Source organism: Dendrobates tinctorius, unplaced genomic scaffold, assembly GCF_039654945.1.
Source record: "Dendrobates tinctorius isolate UK_male_01 unplaced genomic scaffold, ASM3965494v1 ptg000028l, whole genome shotgun sequence".
NCBI classification, from domain to species: Eukaryota; Metazoa; Chordata; class Amphibia; order Anura; family Dendrobatidae; genus Dendrobates; species Dendrobates tinctorius.
The window spans coordinates 43,948,802-43,966,600 of NW_027361696.1; positions in this window are offsets into that span (position 1 = coordinate 43,948,802).

Consider the following 17,799-nt stretch of genomic DNA (forward strand, 5'->3'; position numbering starts at 1 on the left):
AGCAGAAGCAGGGGCCATGACAGTAGCCCCCTCTTTACGCCCCCTCCTCCTAACGTTGGAGAGAAAACGTCTCATGATGCGGGGAGCATCAATATTCTCCTGGGGTTCCCATGATCTCTCCTCGGGACCAAAGCCCCTCCAAATCAATCAAAAACAGAGTCTTTCCTTTAACAGTTTTCATAGCCAAAATATCTCGTACCTCAAAGGTGTTATCCGAACTACATGGTTGGGAGGTTTGAGAAGGTGCAGAATGAAAGTGGTTAAACACAGCTGGTTTAAGGAGAGATACATGGAAGGTCTTGGGAATCTTTAGTGAGACGGGTAGTCTCAACTTGTAGGCTACGTCGTTGATGCGGCTTAAGACCTCAAAGGGACCAATGTAACGTGGACCTAACTTGTAGGAAGGAATTTTCAACCTGATATGTCAGGAAGCTAACCAAACCTTATCCCCAGGGCGATACGGGGGAAGGTCTAGCCGTCTCTTGTCGGCATACCACTTCATTCTGAGGCTGGTACTCTCAAGAGCCACTTTGGTCTCCCTCCAAATCTGAGAGAAGTCCACAGACAAGGAATCTACTGCCGGCACACCCAAGGTGGGGGGACACGGGAAGAGGAATGCCAGGGTGTTGACCAAAAACCACAAAAAAAAAAAAAAGATTTGGAGGAGGCTTCACTTGGATGATTGTTGTAGGCAAATTCCGCCCAAGGAAGGAGAGAGACCCGGTCGTCTTGATGAGCATTGGAAAAATGCCGAAGCTAAGATGTTAACACTTGGTTGACTCGCTCGACTTGACCATTCGACTGAGAGTGATAGGCTGAGGAGAAATCCAATGTTCTCTTCAGCAATCTGCTGAGAGATCACCAAAAACGGGAGGTAAACTGGACTCCTCAATCTGAGACAATATGCTGAGGGAAACCGTGGAGGCAAAAAATGTGAAGCAAAAAGATCTTTGCCAACTCAGGAGCGGTTGGTAGACCAGGCAGAGCGATGAAGTGGGCCATTTTGGAAAATCGATCCACGACCACCAATATCACAGTACATCTAGACGAAGGAGGCAAGTCAGTGATGAAATCCATGGCAATGTGAGCCCATGGTTTTGCAGGTATAGGTAACGGATGCAGGAGACCCACAGGAGCATGCCGGGGAACCTTGTTCTGGGTGCAAGAAGGACAGGAGACGATGAAGTCTTGGACATCTTTGCGAAGCGAAGGCCACCAGTAATGGCGGGAGACAAGCGAGTCTTGTTAACTCCGGCATGTCCAGAGAATCTTGATGAGTGACTCCAGCGTAGAACCTTTAATCTATCTCCACTCCGAACAAAGGTCTTACCAGATGGTGGGGAGATCAGGCTTACAGGAGCCATGGTAAGGATCTTGGCAGGGTCAATGAGATGGATTGGACCCTCCTCCTTGTCAATGGACAGGAAGGACCATGAAATAGCATCCGCCTTGATGTTCCTCTCCCCGGGTCGGAAGTGGAATTCAAAGTCAAATCTTTCGAAAAACAGTGACCATCTGGCCTGTCGAGGGTAGAGCCTCTGGGCGGACTGAAGATAGGCCAAATTCTTGTGATCCGTGAAAATGATGAATGGATGGAGAGCACCCTCGAGAAGGTGGCGCCATTCCTCAAGAGCCATCTTTATGGCCAAGAGTTCTCTATCTCCCATGGCATAGATACGTTCGGGAGCGGAGAAAGCCTTCGTAAAGAATCCGCAGGTAAGAGTGCGGCCCGAGGAGGATTTCTGCAGAAGAACTGCTCCAGCTCCCACCGAGGATGCGTCAACCTCCAGGATGTATGGCCGGCTGGCATTCGGGCGATGAAGTACAGGAGACTTAGCGAATTCTTGCTTCAGGGTCTCGAAGGCAGCCTCCGCTTCAGAGGGCCAATGATTGGGATCGGCCCCTTTGCGGACAAGAGCTGAGATGGGTATAGACAAAGAAGCGAAATGAGGGATAAATTGCCTATAATAATTGGCAAAACCCAAAAACCGCTGAATTGCCTTGACACCGAGGGGAAGTGGCCAATTGAGAACTGCCGAGACTCTCTCAGGATGCATCTCTAATCCAGAGTTCGAAGCGATGAAACCAAGAAAAGGCAATGAGGTTTGCTCAAAGAGGCATTTCTCCAACTTGGCAAAAAGGTGGTTCTCTCTGAGACGTAGAAGGACTTGGCGGACGTCTCGGCAATGTGTGGCCAGATCAGGAGAGAAGATCAAGATGTCGTCTAGGTAGACTACGACACAAGAGTGGAGGAGATCCCCAAAGACCTCATTAACGAGTTCTTGGAATACTGCAGATGCGTTGCAAAGCCCAAAGGGCATAACCAAATACTCGTAGTGTCCATCTCGCGTGTTAAACGCAGTCTTCCACTCGTCCCCTGAGCGTATGCGAACCAGATTGTAGGCCCCTGGTAGGTCAAGCTTAGTGAACATACGCGCCCTCTTCAAGCGATCAAAAAGCTCAGAGATGAGAGGGAGTGGATATTTATTCTTCGCCGTGATACGATTCAAGCCACGATAATCGATGCACGGGCGCAGGGACACATCTTTCATTTTTACAAAAAAGAAGCCTGCTCCTGCAGGGGACGAAGACTTCCGAATGAAGCCTCTGGCCAAGTTGTCCTGGATGTATTCAGACATGGCTTGCGTCTCAGCCAGGGAGAGAGGATAAATACTACCACGAGGCGGAATGGTGCCAGGAACGAGCTCGATGGGGCAGTCGTAGGGACGGTGCGGAGGAAGAGTCTCAGCCTCTTTCTTGTCAAAAACATCCAAAAAAAAAAAATCACGGTACACCGATGGAAATCCATGGAGAACAAGGGAAGGACGGGGAACACCTACGGGACGCACCGACAGCAGACACCGAGCCTAACAAGACCCCCCCAGCACAAAACATGCCAATATGCCAATCTAAGGTGGGCTCGTGGAGCTGCAGCCAAGGAAGACCAAGCAGAATAGGGTGAGAAATACCTGCTAAGACGTAAAACGTGATTTTCTCCTTGTGCAGCCCCCCTACCTGCAACTCCACTTCATGAGTAACTAAAGTTACAGTCTCTAGCAGGGGTCGACCATCTAAGGAGGCGAGAACTTGCAGTTTTTGCAAGGTCCTCACGGGAACAGAAAGCTTATTAACCTCCTTTAGCCTGAAAAAATTCCCGGCGGCACCCGAGTCCACATAGGCCACCAGAGAAGCCCGCTTTCCATCAACATGCAAGAGGACAGACAAAGTAAGAGGGAGAGAGGCATCATATACACCTAGGGAGGCCTCTCCTACCTGGCCTAGGCGAAGTTTTCCGGACGCTTCGGACAAGTTCGGATGAAATGGGAACCGCTACCGCAGTAGAAACACTGACCGTGGAGGCTCCTCTCCCTACGACGCTGGCCAGAGAGCTTCAGGCGATCCACCCGCATGGGTTCGGGTGCTGGAGGTGAAGGGAGACTCCTAGGTCGAGGACTGGGTGGCCTGCGAACAGAAGAAAATGGATGAGAGACCCTTCTCTCCCTGGCATGCTCTTGAAAGCGGAGATCAAATCCTCGAGAGCTGTGGGGGTGTCACGACCAGCGAGCTCATCCTTTATACGACTTGAGATGCCTCGCCAGAAAGCGCCCACCAAGGCCTCATTATTCCAACCTAAGTCTGAGGAGAGAGTCCTAAACTGGATAGCATACTGGCCCACAGTTAAAGAACCCTGACATAAGTTAAACAAAGCCTCAGTGGTGGAGGCTCAACGGCCCGGTTCGTCAAAAACTCGACGAAAAGTATCCAAAAAAACCGGAAAGCTGCGTAACTACTGAGTCATCACGATCCCAGAGCGGGTTGACCCAAGCCAAAGCGACCCCTCTAGATGAGAAATGATGAAGGCCACATTGGCTCGGTCTGTGGGGTACTGCTGGGGCAGCAGTTCAAAATGGAGACGACACTGATTTATAAAACCCCGGCATAATTTGGCATCTCCGCTATATCGGGGTGGCTTGGCTAACCGCGGAGGAGGATGGGAAGCCGCGGCTGGAGGAGCAGATGCGGCCGAGTGCAAAGCGAGCAACCGACTGTCCACCAAAGCCATGTAGTTTAGAATATGCGACTGGGTGTCTCGCTGCTGAGCCAATTCCTGTTGCAAGACAGCCAACTGGGCGGCGTTTCTAGGGTCAGAGGACTGGAGGGCGGAAAGACGCGAGTCCATGGTTTTCATGAAGGACATCATGCGCGTTTTGTTCTCCCGAAGGAAAACCAACTCCTTCTGAGCGGCCGTGGCTCCAGCGGGGTCCATGGCCTGGTTATGCTGTTACGGTGTTAGGAGGAAAAATAAGACGTACCTGAAAGTGGACCATCTGGGTACCGGCTCCAGAGCCCCCGGGGGCGAGTGCCCAGGTGAGGACCACCCCCTATACAGGGAGTGTTAGGGACAGACCTCCAGGGGATAGAGCCGCAACAGCCAGAACCAAAGGGACGACAGAGGCAATAGAGGGTAGGAAGGCACAGACATGTCCGATAAGCAGAACACCGGGCAAACGCAGAGACCAGGAGGGTTACTGGACCGGAGAGCTGGGGGAGAACAGAACTGGAAGCTGTAAAGGCAAAGAGGCACGATGAAATACAAGGCATAGGAAGGCAGACAACAGAGACGGAGCGGGGAGAGCAGGTGGCAAGACAGAGGAGGGAAAGCACTAGGGAGACTGGGAGTGCAGAGTATAGGAGAGACTGGCCGAGACGAAGCAGGCAGCGGACAAGGGAGAACCAGAGGAACACAGAATGGACAGAGGACGGAAGGGGGCCTGAGCACACAGAGGACGCCGCACCAGACAGCGTCAACACATAAGATAATCAGGCGCCTTACCAGAGCAGGCGCCGAGCATATGTAGCGGTGGGCGCAGCCATGTTGAGGACGGGGCCAACGCGTCACACTAGAGAGAGAGAGAGAGAGAGAGAGAGATTTTTTTTTTGTCCGGCACCCAGAAAGAAATTCGGGTTAAATCAGTGTTTGCAGGATCCGCCAGAGGAAAAAACGTTACAAGCTCCGTTTTGAAATTTTTGAGGATGGTGACGGACAGCAACTTTTGGCGGATCCTCACAAAAAACGGATGCAACGGACAGCAATCCGTCACAATCCGCCATTAATGCAAGTCAATGGGAAAAAAATCGGATCCTCAAAAAAAAAATTGAGGATCCGTTTTTTTTCAAAACCTGGTGGATTGTGACTGATTGTAAAAAACGGAAGTGTGAAAGAGGCCTTAAGCATACACCACAGGAATAGAGCCTTTACACATATACCACATATAGTGAGTAACCTGGTTACACTGGATCTGCACACCCAGCCTCACAGTGTATAACAGAGATGAGGTCACACACAGATCATCAGAATTGGGAAGGGGGGATAATCAGCACACAGCAGGGTCAGTATACAGTGCACTGACATGAAGTGCAGCCTCTCATCATCATACATATACCATCTCCCAACTGCTCCTCTCACCAGTGTCTCTAATACATGTGACTGCTCAGCTCCCCCATAGTAATGGCAGACACTGCTCTGTCCTATCATACATATACCCAGAACTCATGAAGACTCTGTATAATACAGCAGTAATGTGGTATATCAGAAATGTCTGCAGGGAGGTCACACAAAAGCTGCCTCTGCAATAAGTGAGGGAACATGGCAGCTACATGAATTGCTGAGGTAATCTTGATCCCAGATATGATGTAGGAGCTGATACTACCCTAGTACACACTACACAATGTCTGAGGTGAATGCAGAGTAGTATATCAAACATGTCTGCAGGGAGGTCACACGGAAGCTCACAGTCTGTGGAAAACGTAGCATGCACATGAGGGACATGGCAGTTACATGAATCGCTGAGGTAATATTGATCCCATACATAATGTAGGAGCTGATACTACACTAGTACATGATGTCTGAGGTGAATGTGCTCCTATCAGCTGTAATGTGAGGTGATAGCCCCAGTATTATACTCCCTGAAACTTCAGACATGCTTCCTCCGGTTCATCCTGTGTAAGAAAGAGGGAGAGAGACAGATTTCCTGCTCTATATAAGCCCACCCTCCTCACAGTAACCCACCAGGTACATACATACTGTGCTTCTTCCTCTGAAAGCAACATCCCTTGTGCTTAAAATCTACACCCCTATACCAAAAGAGCTGCAGGAGTAAGGCTGAGTGCAGACGGACTTTTTTGCCCTGCGGATTTTTCCGCGCAGAATTGAAGAAATCCGCAGGTCAAATGACCTGCATTTTTCCTGCGGATTTCTTCCATTTTTGATGTGGTTTTTGTGTGGTTATCCACTGCGGTTTTCCCCCAGCAGATTTGGAGACTGGGGAGGTGGAAAACCGCACAAAAGAAATGACATGCTGCGGATTTTGTACCGCAGGAAAACCGCGTGGAAAAATCCGCTGCGTCTGCACTGCGTTTTTTTTTTTTCATTGATTTACATGGTACTGTAAATCACACTGCAGATCCGCAGCGTTTCTGCGCGGCAAAATCCGCTGCAGATCTGCAGGAATTCTGCATCATGTGCACACAGCCTAAGGCCTCTTTCACACTTCAGTTTTTTGCATCAGTCAAAATCCGCCAAAAGGACGGATGCTGGATCCGTTTTAGAACTGATGAGAGAGAGACAGAGAGACAGAGAGACAGAGAGACAGAGAGACAGAGAGACAGAGAGACAGAGAGACAGAGAGACAGAGAGACAGAGAGACAGAGAGACAGAGAGACACTTTTGGCGGATCCTCAATCTGTCATTAATGGAAGTCAATGGGGAAAAAAACGGATCCTCAAAACAAAATTGAGGATCCGTTTTTTTTTCAAAACCTGGCGGATTGTGACTGATTGCAAAAAACTGAAGTGTGAAAGAGGCCTAAAGGTCCACCCATCCCCAAGTCATGTCCTCCTCCGCCTATGGCTCCAGTGGTTTCTGGCATGTTAGATCACAAGCCTCTAAAATATTCTCATCTTTGTCTTGACTGTTTACTCTGATACACCTAAAAGACAAAAATAAGCCATTAGAAATGACACGCTAATAGTCTACTTTGTAGGGGTATCATAAAGTATGAGAACAGTCATAGTGGGTAGGAGGTCCTCATATTTTAGACATTACTATACAGTTTACAGACTACTTTAAAGGCCATCATGTAGTGTGGGATCTACTACCATAACGTGTGGGAGCTACTATACAATTTGGGGGCCCTTCATACAACATATGGAGCCAGCATATAGAGCCAATATACCTTGCTTTGAAGGGAGCTGTGGACCTGTAAGGGAATGGGAAATGTTATTGGTCTTTTTTTATGGGGTTGGGTGGGTTGTATTCTATACTTATTTCATTTTTTTAGTATTTTAACACTTTGTGTCCCATTTAGATTGAGCACCTTATTGTGGATGAGTTTTCTTTTATCTTATTATCTGTCGCAGCAAGTTTCATCTTTACGAATCACTTTTTTGGGGCGTATTCCGAAAACCATTTGGACTGCTGAAGAAATACTGACTACAGCATGCCAAGAAAATTGGGTTATGAATACGATTCATTATTTTTTTTGTATTGTAATTTTTTTTATAAATTTTGTATGATGTATATAATGTATAGTATTATATATTATTTTAAATATTCTTTCAAATTTACTGTTATGTGGTTGCGTGGCAATTTTTTGATTTTTTTTTCCCCTTCTGGGGTTATTTAGGAGGATTGGTCTTGAGCATTCTAAGATACTTGTTAAATTTATTCAACTGTGATTGCACCATTTTTTCTCAGTGCTTCCTCTAATCGTTATTTAAAAGGATTTATTTGAGCGTGCTGAGATAACCATTTAGCAATTATCTTCGGTTATTTATATATAAAAAAAACCTTTTCGTACTAAGGGCATTAAGGTTTTATTTGGGTATGTAATTTTTGTATCTACTTTGATGTAGTCATGCATTTTAGTTTCCAATTGCACTTTACAATATATTCAAACTCTTTATATAAGACGATTAGTCTCTTAAGGCACTTAATATTATTTCTTCCCCCCTTTTTTTATTATATCATTACATTGTGCACTTAAGATATTGTGATCCCCTTTAGGGATTTTCTATATTAGCGCCTTATTTTGCATTTAAACATGGCGATCTGTTCACACACTTAAGCTTTAACACCCTTTTTGCCCTTGGTATATCTCTAATTGATGGTGCGCCTGCACAGTTTCTGAAGCACCGTTTCCGGGAGCACTCCGTTATTGTGCCTCTTGCGTCTCAGCTTGCGGTCCAAGGAGCGCGTCACCGGAAGTGACATTCATACAGCGGTGCAGATATAGGCATGCGCCACAAATGCTATGAGAGATGTTACAGGGCAGTTCACGCTCCCATTCTTCTATCACGCTCTCTGATTGGTGCTCTGGGATATTTAAGCATACACGGCCCACCACTTAGATACGCCCCCGGAAGAAGCCAGTGCGAAACGCGCGTTGGGGTGGAGGAGGTCATGCCATCTGCAGTCACCTATGTCCTTTTTTTTCAGGTAAAGTCACGTCTGATTCATTACCTCCTTGCTTAGTCTTTTGGCAATAATTGTGTGAGGTTTATGAGTCTGACAATCACATGTACTTAGACATTGCTGTCATGTCACTGTTGTGATTATATTTGTTAGGTCTCACTCACCCCCTATATAACTTTTGATATATTGCCTAAACATTGGGATACTGAGTACCCTTGCTATTATAAATGGCTATTATATCTAATCACCTGGTAAATTCTATGGACAGCTGCATTGCTTGGTGACTTCATTGTTATTTGGCATGCTTAGCCTCCTACTGGGCATTGCTGTTATTTTAATCACATTCTTTTAATCAATAAAATGTGATATTTTAATTTCTACTGGATCTCTTTATTTTTTGGCCAAAAAACATGATATAAGTCCGAAAATTGTGTGTTTTGACATTTGCTGGGAAGTACGAGATATTACATATATAGGGACTAATTTTGGTATATCTATAAAGGCCATCATGTAGTGTGGGGACTACTGAGGGATGAATCAATGTGTGGGAGCTACTATACAATTTGGGGGCCCTGCATACAATATATGGGGCCAGCATATAGAGCCAATATACCTTGCTTTGAAGGGAGCTGTGGACCTGTAAGGGAATGGAAAATGTTATTGGTCTTTTATTTCTCTCTCGTATTTTACTGGTACTGCTACACGTTCATGTGTATTACCATTATGTGTGTGTGTCACATAGGTATTGCTACACTATTTTGTGTATTATCTTAAGGGATAAAAAGTGTAATGTATATTTATGTTAATGCTATGTATAACTACTGTTATAGCTGTAGGGAAAGCGTAGTACCCCAGTTAGGCCACTAGATGGGGGTGGAGCGCATACTTAGCCTGTAAATAGCTAAAGTAGGAGAGGCTAACTGCCATTAAGCTGAGGAACAGCTGAGATTTGAATCAGTTGGGTGGGAGTGCCCTGACAGGGCAGTCAGCTCTGTAACCTTAAAAGACACAGGCCCAGTCATCCAGGGCCTAAGGGCCACAGATGACAACACTGCAGAACACAGCAGCGCAGATCACAGCTGCGCAGAACATAGCAGTGCAGATGACTACACTACAGATGGTAGTGAGACAGTTGGAAGCGGTACGGCAGCACAGATCGCTCATTATGAGGCAGCTTGCTACATGGGGAGATGCCTTTTTGTCAGGGGTGAAACAGACAGGGAAACTTCCAAAAATGGTGATGCTGGGCAAAGAGGATGCTGTGATGCTGTACGGGATGTCCCGGAGATATGCTGAAGGAAGACAGTGAGAGCATAGGGAAAGTGACATAATTGTGCACTGTGGAATCTGAGGTAACCGCTGTAAAGGAAATGGATGTGCTGTGTACAAAAATAAGTAAAGCTGTTATTGTTAAAGTTGAACGGGACTGTGACTTTGTTTGTTCCACATCATCTGAGGAGAACGTGCAGCGCATTACAGAAAGCCCTCAGAAGAATGGAGCTGCAGGTATGCTAACAGGAAGCTGTCATGTCTATGTGAGGGGAGGCCAGGACACCATTGCCCTGGAGTCCTCGGCCATGACTACGGTCCCTTACATTTGGTGTAGTCGGCAGGATGCCGAAGTCATGCAGCATGGCAGTGCTGTAGAATATGAAGTCGATGTGACAAGAAAAGATGAAACTGATGTGATAGGACAAGATGAGACTGGAGATGTGAGAGAAGTGACAAGTGCCTCAGATGCTATGGAAACTCTGGAGGATTTGATGTGGATCGTCATACTGTCATGCGGAGATGCCGCAGAGAGAGAAGAGACTGAAATTCAGAAAGTGATCACTTTATTGGATATGCCTATACCTTTTTGTGGGACTGAAAACGCCTCAGTGACAAAAATGGCGGTGAGTGGCGTCATGAGAGGAAAACGACAACTCTGACTTTGCCATTTGTGGGCATGTCCTAGAAAGAGCATGAAAGTCTGCCTGTCAGTTGACGCCGACCTGCCCATGGTGGATGTGGCTAAAGGAAAGTGGACCATGCCCTACACTTTCAAATGCTGCTAAATGGGTGGAGTGGATAGAGTTGACCCAACCCAGAAATGGGTCAGGTGTGGCTAATGTGACCGAAGCGGTGAGTGCACCCCAGTCCCTGACCTTGGATGAATGGTCGCTGCCCAGGGCCTCAGTTGCAGAAGCTGTTGTTCGGCCCCTTATCTTGGAAGAAAAGTCCTTGCCCCAACTCCATGTCTCTGAGGCCCAGTCTCCCTCCGCCACTGTCATGTCCCCGAGAGCCTCCCATTTCTACCAGCCGGGAGAGGGTCCTTTTACTTCGCCTAGTCAGGCTGCCCGGATTGAGAGTGTCGTCAGGCGCAAAAAGCAATGGGAGTGTGAGGTCTGGGCGGAGTTGGGCCAACGAAGGGGGAAGATGCCATGGCAGACCGCCACAGCAGTGGGCAGCGGCTATGGTTTTATCTGAGAAACGGAGACCAATGCCAAAGTCTACGTCAATGCGGCCTTGGTCAAATTTGGCTGGCGCCTGCGTGAGGGAGACTGGGTTCCCTTCTTCAGGGAAGATGGCCCTTGCGGCTAATATGTTGTGGCTGTCAAACTGCAAAATGAGGAGGACTTGGAGCTGTATGTGGGCCTTGAGCGGGCTCATCTGGATCCTAGTGCCCAGGATACTGCCCAGCCAGGCCCTACATCTGAAGTCCCCAGGCAAATGATGACATCTGCAGCGTCGTTGAGCCGGGCACGGCGCCCAAGACATCATGAACCGGCACAGGACGAGTGCCGATGAATTGCTACTTCTGAATGGGACTGTTCCGCATCCTCATTAATTTGCTCGTTGCACCAACTGAAATAGGGACTTTTCCACATGCCTGTGGGTACAGAAGCCCCAATGCGCCTCACAGCCGGGTGCGGTATGGCTGATCAGCCTCAAGTAGATTTTTTTTTTATTGTTGCGCCCTTTCTGCTGGAAAGCAGAACCATACCCTAGGACTGTAGTGCAGATTACATGTGGCTGCAGCAACAGACTGTTTTCAGGACAGGCAGCACACATGACACAAAGGGCAATGCTATAGGGGGAGCCCAACCCCAAATACTGTGGACCTTATACATAGAACACTTTTGTATATATGTTTACATTACCCAGTGGCGGTCCGGTCTGATGGGCATCTCAGGTCCGGGTTTGGCCCCTCTCATCTTCATACGACTTTGTCATCTTCCTTGCTTCGTATCATGGGTCCTGCGCAGGCGTACTGATCTGCCCTGTTGAGGGCAGAGCCAAGTACTGCAGTGCCTCTCTGACCTTCCCGATGCCTGCGCACTGCAGTACTTGGCTCTGCCCTCAACAGGGCAGATCAGAACGCCTGCACAGGAGCCACAATACGAAGCAAGGAAGATGATGACATTGTATGAAGATGGAAGGGGCCGGACCCAAACCTGCGATGCCAGACTCTCCTCTGAGTGAATATAATAAAACTTGTTTTTCAGGTTAGATTGGGGGCTTATCTACAGCATTCTAGAATGCTGTAGATAAGCCCTAAAAGGCAGTGGCCGAAGTTCATTGCTCAAAAGGGAAGCTACAGGTTCCCTTTAAGGGCAGAGAAGAGGCATTTTACTTTGCAAGGGGCACAGTGGGGGGGGGGGCATTACTATGTGGAAAATTAAGTGGAGTGCCGTTTTTGTACCAAGCAGTAGGAGAAGTAATAGGGAGTCACATACTGTATCAGCGGCTCAGTATTGGGGTATCAGCAGGTGAGTTTGGCAAGTTGGGAATAGATAGGGACGATCCTGGAAATGTGAGGAATCAAATGTGTTTTTGTTATAATATCTGCAGAAGTTGTCATATTGATCAGGTCCAGATGGAAAAGTGAACGACTCCATCAGAAAGAATGTCATCTGTAAGTCATTATCTATAACTGTGCTGTAATCTCATATGCTCTGCAGGAATGATATATACTTCTAACAAGGGGGTAATGTCTGTGTTCGTCTTCGTAATAACATTTTCAATAACATCATGGTCACCTCCTGAGGTTTCTCTATACCCACCATTATGGTGCGCCACCATAGTGGTAATCAGGGTTACCTGCAAGGGACCCGTCAGATGTTTCTGATTCCCCCTGAACTGAGCCCCTGGTAACCCTTTAGGAGACAGCATTCCATTTCAATAGACCTTTTGTTCAGTTTATTTTCACTGGATGAAAAATCACAGAAGGCAAAATCATAAAAACACAGAAGCCCCAGCTTTGTCCAATCATCAACTGAACAGAATCAGTCTCGATTTGCTTAGATAAGACGGAGTGAATCCCACCCAAGTCCATCAAATAAAGCAGTTATGGAAAGCATACGATACACGTTAAGAGTGGTGTCCTCTTGGAGAAATATTCAAAAATATGCCTGTACAAAAAGTAAAATAGTCACCGCTTTGAACTAAGCAGGAAACACCAAAAAACATAAATCCCCTATTAAACACACTAAATATTAAGGCAAATAATAATTAGGTTTCGCTGAAAATAAATGAACGAACATAACAATGCCTAAGACTGTATCCTAAATTATGTGAGATATGAGAAAAGAAACTGAACCAAATTGTCCACAGTCCCGAGGGATGAAAAGAAGTCAAGTAAATCACGGCAGCGACGATTGTAGCACTTAGGAAAACAATATCACACTTGCAGTCTGGCGTCCATAAAAAAAAAAAAGTTGTAAGGGTAATAAACCAAATAAACAGTCATACATAAAGGTAAGACAAGTATCACTTTATCAGGGATCGATCGTGACTCTACACATAAATGTTACATACATAAATACCTCATATGATTGCCAGGGTGTAGACAGATGAACGGTCACGTTAGCAAGTCCTGTTCAACAGGCATGCACATGAACCGACACCCCACTAGAGCTTCAGAGAGGTGAAGTTGAGGCTTGGAACACAAGTTGGATATGTACAAGTCATTAACGTTCTTCAAAAATTAACCCCTTAGGTCACAGTAGCACTATCACTATGTTGTCAGTATTTTACCTCAGTATTTGTTAGCCAAAACCAGGAGTCGGTGATAAATCCAGAAGTGATGACGGGTTTCTATTATACTTTTCCTCTGATTGCTCCTCTACTGGTTTTAACTTACAAATACTGCTGGGAAATACTGCTCAAAATACTGCAGTCTGAACTTAGCCTGTGCTGCGGCTGTTAACCTGCTATATGCCACTGTCAATTTCTGATAGTGGCATTAACAGCGCACCAGCCTGTGGACGCTACATTGCACCAGCCTATGATGTGATTGCGAGTGATGAAGACCTCCATGTCGGTCATTACAGAGCTCTTTTGAAACCTTGCCTGTAGTATCGCAGCATGTACTACAAGTGATCAGATGATCGCAGACTCCAGTCCACTTAGGGAACAAAATTAGAGTGAAAAATAAAGACAAAAAAAGTTTTTAAAAGTATGAAAAAAATTGAAATACAATTTCAAATCGCTCTCCTACACGTCAGTGGAATAGATGCATCCAGAACAGTGCGATCTATTAACATATAATAATAATTAACCAAATTGATAAACACCGTAAACAGAGCAAAATTTAAAACTCCAAAATTGAATTTTTTGTTCACTGCAATACTACAAAAAAAGCAATAAGAAGCAATCAAAATGTCAATTTATTTCTAAAATGGTATAAAAAAAATTTTTCATAGCAAAACAAAATAAACCCTTAGGCTAGTTTCACACTAGCGTTTTGGAGCGCAGCGACGGCCTGCGCACGGCCGCCGCTAAGCCCCGCCCCTGCCGCGCCCCCACCGGTAGCTCCGCCTACCGGCGCATGACGCTGCATGCGTCCTGCGTCCCCTATCTTTATCACAGGGGGCGCAGGCCGTGCGCAGTATGCGTTTGGCGGCGCATGCGCCTTTTTGACGGTGCGCCGACCTGCGCCAAACGCAACCTGCTGCAGTTTGGTTGCGTCGGCGCACAGTCAAAAAGGCGCATGCGCCGCCAAACTCATACTGCGCACGGCCTGCGCCCCCTGTGATAAAGATAGGGGATGCAGGGCGCGTGCAGCGTCATGCGCCGGTGGGAGAAGCTACCGGCGGGGCGCGGCAGGGGGCGGGGCTTAGCGGCGGCCATGCGCAGGCCGTCGCTGCGCTCATAAACGCTAGTGTGAAACTAGCCTTACACTGCTCCATTGACTAAAAATCAAAAACTTATGAGACTCGAGAAACGGCGACATAATCAAATACATATATGTTTTTTCTTTACTACTACAATTTTAAAAATATTGGACAAGTTTGCTATTGACAAAATCATAATTATGAGGAGAATCGTAGTACTGAGTAGTGATGAGCGAGCACTAAAATGCTCAGGTGCTCGAGCAACGAGCCCAATGTGAGTCTATGGGAAAACCGAGCATTTTTGTCACGATCCCTCCAGGGGTCCTTTTAGGGTCTAAAAACATCTAAAATTGATGGGAACAGTGCTCAAATGACATGGGAACATCGTGGGGATACCCCTGGAAGCATTTTTGACTCCCAGGTCACAGCTGTGAACAATGTTGTCAGAGTGTTATGCCACTTTTACAGGCGCACACTAAAACGTACAAAAACTAAACCAAAATGGATGTTCCTGGGAAATATATAAAGGAACATCGTTTACAGGGTAATGATTTGCATGTAAGGCAAAATAAAGAACCCCCCCCAAAAAAGTACCTTCACCACTTGCGCTACGTTCATGTTCACATTTTTGATGTTTCAACTTTAGCATTGCTTTCAACCAATAAAAATGCATTCACTGGGAAACGTCATTTTAACATTTAACAACCTTATCAGGCCATGTGGTGTGTGACACATCATCAGACACATCCTGTGTCATTTATGAAGGAGGGACTCTGAAAGTCACAAAGCCTATTTTTATAGGGAACAATATGAAAATTATAATCCTTAAGGGTTCTCAAATCAAACTCATATATAAATCCCTAAAGCAATACTTTATTATTTAAAAACCACAGATGTGGTACACACCGGAAAAATGTGACAGTAATAGAAAAAATGAAAAATAGGTGTTCAAAATTAAACCCACACTAGGGTAACCCCTACGAGTCCCTATTAGGTAACTATGCTGTACCCTGCCTGGCTGCGGAGGTTGGCACCCTAAGGGGGGAACGTTGTGGCGCCCCCGCTCACGATGGCTATCCCTGGGGGCCCTGATAAACCCTACAGCCACTAGTGGTCCCTTCTACCCAATGTAAGGGAACCCCTCGTTCTAGACAGAGATCAGACCTGCTCTATAGAGGACCCTGTGTCCCAAAAAGAGAGGTTAAAAACAAATTAGAACACACATGGCATAGAGTGGCATATTTGAAGTCCCACAGAAAGATACAGGCAAACTTCAAGGCAGACCAGTGGGGTATCTCAGTTCAGATCATGCCTAATTCTTATATACACAATAAGGAGATGCCATCAATAGTCTCCCACTAATGAAAATATATGGGAAACGCAGAGCTGCAACAGCGGTACTTATCTGCGTTTTTCGCCACCTGCCATCAATTTATGAATGCCTCAAACAAATTAGAACACACATGGCATCGAGTGGCATATTGAAGTCCCACAAAAAGATACAGACAAACTTCAAAGCAGCCCAGTGGGGTATCTCAGTTCAGATCATGCCTAATTCTTATATACAAAATAAGGAGAGGCATCTTTTACAAAAATCGATGTAGAAATAGCTGAAAGATGCCATCAATAGTCTCCCACTAATGAAAATATATGGGAAACGCAGAGCTGCAACAGCGGTACTTATCTGCGTTTTTCGCCACCTGCCATCAATTTATGAATGCCTCAACGCGTTTCGCCTTCCAGGGCTCATCAGGAGGCCCGATGCTACGATATTTCGTGTCCAATATAGGTGCAAATAGCTATTTTTATAGGGGCATCAGGCGGCATTAATATTCTTAAAGGGCCATCAGACAGCAATCTTATGTTGTTCCCATTATTAAACAGTGGGTCTCCTATACTGTTATTGCGTATGCAGTAAGTGGCTGGGCTGCCAAAAATTAGGATGCACCTCAATACTCCTTTGACGAGTTGTACAGGAGGGCCTAATGAAAAAATAATAGAGTTTGTGTTAGGCGTTCGATTCCTGTGGCTACACAGCAGGAGTCCAGAGCTTCACATACTGCTTCGCAGCAAGTTACTCCTGAGGCCAAGTCCCTCTGCCGCTCCTCTGAGCATGCTCATGAGACAATCTCCCATTGGAGGTCGGGAGTCACGTGCTCAGGTCCTTCTCCTGATCTGATTGGTCTATCCCTGAGCTCTGGAAGGTCCCGGCAGTGCACGGCTATAAAAGGGCAGCATGGCCGTTCGGCCATGCGCTAGTATAGGCTATTCTTGCTAGATGTGTGAATGGTGATGGATGTATGATTCTGGTGACTGACTCATTAAGATTCCCCTCCCTCTGCTATTGCGCATGTGGATAGGGAACTATAGTTAGGCCGGGGTCACACTGGCGAGGAATACGGCCGAGAGAGAGGCGCTAAAAGCACGCATTAGACACGGACCAATGATTCTCTATGGGGTCCCTCGCACCAGCCGTATATTTCTCATCCGTATTCTACGCTCCGTGCCAATCGCAGCATGCTGCGATTGTCAGCGTACTACGCCCGTAGTACGCCAATGCAAGTCTATGGGTGCGCAAAAAATACGGATTACACACGGACCACACATGTGACTTGCGAGAAATACGCACCAGGTGTCTTTTAGCAAAGCCGGCAATTCAGTGAGCAATACAGTAAATTCCCACTGACAGGTTTAATAAAGAAAGAAAGAATAGATATATACACATTGCATATATATATATATATATATATATATATAGATATATATATATGTATTCTATGTGTCTATATCTATTCTTTCATTTCTTTATTAAAACTGTCATAGGGCTCCATTATATGTCCATTTTGCAAGCCTGCGAGAAAATCTCACCATACGGATGCCATACGGATTACATACGGATGCTGACATGCGCAAAATACGCAACCACACCTTGATTACGGATGACATACGGAGCACTATTTAGGGGTATTATGCATGTAAAATACTTACCGTATTTTGCGCAGGTTAGTGTGACTCCAGCCTAAGAGTCCGCGCCAGTCAGTGGCAAGCCATAGGCCACTGTGCACACCGCACCTCTACACTAGCGTCCGGTGGTGTCACATCTCTCAAGGCACCATCGCTTAGCGACTGTGTCTGCCGCCGCGCTGCATGTAGCAGCACTTATCGGCATTCGCAGCAGCGATGCCGCATGCACTGTAGGTCTAGATGGACACCGCCCCCTGTCTTGGA